At 32.4% G+C, this 3,225-nt stretch overlaps 1 pseudogene; it reads left to right on the top strand.

The window, feature by feature from the left end:
• Positions 1 to 2,685: 2,685 nt before the first annotated feature.
• LOC149149273 (uncharacterized) lies at positions 2,686 to 3,225 on the top strand (annotated as a pseudogene).

Here is a 3,225-nt window from a genome sequence, read left to right on the forward strand (position 1 = left end):
TAATTGAGCCCAGAGGCTTATTTTACAACTCAGGCACATTCTCAGTATGAGGGGATATGTAAGTATGTTTGTGCTCAAAGTGGAGTTGACAAGTGTTCCTCTTAAAATAAAATAAAATATACTTTAAATAGTAAATAAATGTCGGTTATAATAAATAAAAATGAATATGCTATGCAGGTAAAGTAATTTCATGTAAAATAATTAGAAGCAAAAAAATAAACTATTTGAAGATCTATGTTAAGTTTTAAACTCCCTCTCTGCTGATATTAGATCCATGCTTAAGATAGACCTATATTGGTAATAAATTCAATACTATAATGTGATTGATGATAAAGTTCACCAACTACAATGATTAAAACAAGTGGAATATACTTGGTGAAAAATGTGGTTTCCATTAAACTAACAAAAAACTAAATCTACCTCATCTTCTTTAAAAGATGAAGAAACCTAATAAAGCATACTCAAAATGAAAACACAATACAACAAAGAATAATATAAGATGGTGGAAGGTTCATCTTCTAATATGTACTATTTCTAGCAATTTTCTCTAAGTTTTTTGTGCTTTGTTTTATTCATTTGGAAAAAATGCATACAATGTAAAGTTTATTGTATTGTGTAGTACTTAGAGGATGGTTATGTCATTTTTAGATTTTAGAGATAAGTAGAGTGTAAAATATAGTTTTGCAAACTTTAATGCCATTTTTAAATTTTATAAATGAGATAAAAAAAATTACAAATTTATTGAATTTTTTAAATTAAAATTTAATAAATTTAATTTAATTTTAAATTTACAAAAATAAAGTAAAATCAACAATATTATATAATACATAGAACATTTTCCCCTTATTATTTATTTTGATTTTTGGGTAGAGATATGGTCTCCAAAGCAATATGGTAGAGATATTGAATGTAATATAAATGATTAAATCAAAATAAAATAAAATAATTAATAATTATAATTATTAATAAAACATGTTCACTCAGTAAAATCACATAAAATTAAAATTTAAATAAAAATAACATAATATTAATAATTATAATTATGATTAATTCAAATTAATAATTAAATCGACCTAGATTTATTTAACTCCAAATTTGGATATCAAGAGTTCTGATCCCTCTCCAGGCTGCTAGGTAGATAGAAATTGATGGATCTAGGATGATAAGTTAAGTTAAAATTGATATATTAAAATTGGTGCAATAATTTTTGTTGAAGTTTTTGTTATAATCTCTTAAGAATAAATGCTCATGGAGATGAATTTGTCTTCCACCTTTTTAGTCTAATTTTATTATTTGATGTTTTATGTTCCTATGTTTTGTGTATAATTAAGCATTTCAACAATTACAAAGTTTCTGTTTATTTTTACCCATTCTCTTTCTTCATTTTTACTTTTGAAAAATTGGACACATAAATATTGAAAGACATTGCATTAGCTTTGAAGACACTAGAAAAGATAGTCGTATATAAAAAGAAAATAAAAGAATGAAAACATATATTGTCTATTTGGAGACACCAAATACATTATTAAATTTAATATTAGAAATCAATATATGCATATGCAAACCAAACCTATTATTGAATTTAATATTAAAAATATGTTTTCTCTAAAATTTTAATATTGGAAATCAATATATGCACATCTAAACCAAACTTATTATCAGAAATATATTTTTTCACAATTAGATTACAATACCACTGCTTTTCAATTATTAAATTAATTCAATTATTAAATTTTAATTCAATGTAAATATAAAATAATATTTCCCATTTCAAATTCCATAACAAATATTACTCTTTATTCCTTATATTATAAGAAACATTTAACCTTAAAAGTTTAACACATTGCCAAAGTTCAACCCAACTCATGTGTAGATGCACTAAAAATCACATCTATTATTCTGACCATGGAGAGAATAATAAATCGCCCTATTCACATTACATAAACGGGTAGTAAGTCAAGAGGAGGATGCAGGTCATGTTACTGCAAACATTCAAACAATTCATATAAAATCCATTTTCCTTTCCCAACAAAAATATAAAGATATATATTAAAAAGGCACTTAGAAATCAGTTCACATGTAACGGTAGCTGCGACATAAAATTTGTGATCACGGTTGCTTATGGCGTAGTCTACCTAGGCGGTAGAATGGCCCGTTTTCTGTCACCGGCTGGAAAATCTTCCGGCTCCGGCCACCAGGAATGTCTCCGCCCTCCGCCACCCTCCCCTGGCTCCGCCACCCTCCTTCTCCGCCACCCTCCCCTGGCAATCCTGACATTCCCTGCCAGTGCCTGACAAAAAATTGGATTCGGATCAATGGGGCCTCACAGCCCCTGACAGACTACTCCGATCGGGGACGAGCTATTGCAGCCGCGAAATATTGTTCCGGGGAGCTCCTTATTCCAGTTCCAATTCGAATTGTCACCTGCGCACTGTAATGCATAATTGCTCTCCGACCCGCGCTGTCTCGAGCATGAAGGCTCTGTATTTCCATTCTGTTACAAAAGGGGAAAATGAAAAACGCACATGCCATTATTAAAGATTCCCAAGAATTTGGGCTGAGTTTTCTGGATTTGACCGCCTTTATATAGCGATCCCGGTTTATCCGATATACATATCGATGGGTTGCTGGGTTTACAGTACTCATTCTCACAGTGCTTCTGATAAATTTATCAAAATTCCAAATATGGGGAGCTGCATTTCTTCAAATGCCATCTCTTCTGTGCCAACAGCTACTGCAAAGCTCATATTGATGGACGGGAGCATCCTGGAGTTTTCTGAAATGGTGAGAAGCAAAGAGATTCTGCAAGAATATCCGGGCCACTTTATCTGTGATTCAGACGGTCTTTAGGTCGGTCGAAACATCTCCCAGGTTCTGTGTCACGATGATAGATTGCAGATTGGGCAGCTCTACTTTCTTCTTCCTCAGCGGAAATTGCAGTTTTTGTTAACAGACTCCGACATGGCTTCTCTTCTTTTCAAGATTATCATTGCTTGGGAGTCAGCACAGAAGAAGAGGCAGGGCAAAAGATTATCGCGTGGGTTCGTTAAAGCCCAAGCTCAAGTGCAGCCCTTTTTCAATATTCAGAGCCAAGATGAAAGTGAAACAGAGTACGACTCTTCTTCTGTTTGTTGTTTGTCCAGGCGCCCTAATAATCCAGTTTCAACAGATAGAGGGCGACTCCATTTTCAACCCATGTTGGAGACTATTGTGGAGACTGTGTGA

The sequence above is a fragment of the Pinus tabuliformis genome, chromosome 9 (genome assembly GCF_031772625.1).
Source record: "Pinus tabuliformis cultivar Carrire ecotype Pingquan chromosome 9, CPIR1, whole genome shotgun sequence".
In the NCBI taxonomy this organism is placed as follows: domain Eukaryota; kingdom Viridiplantae; phylum Streptophyta; class Pinopsida; order Pinales; family Pinaceae; genus Pinus; species Pinus tabuliformis.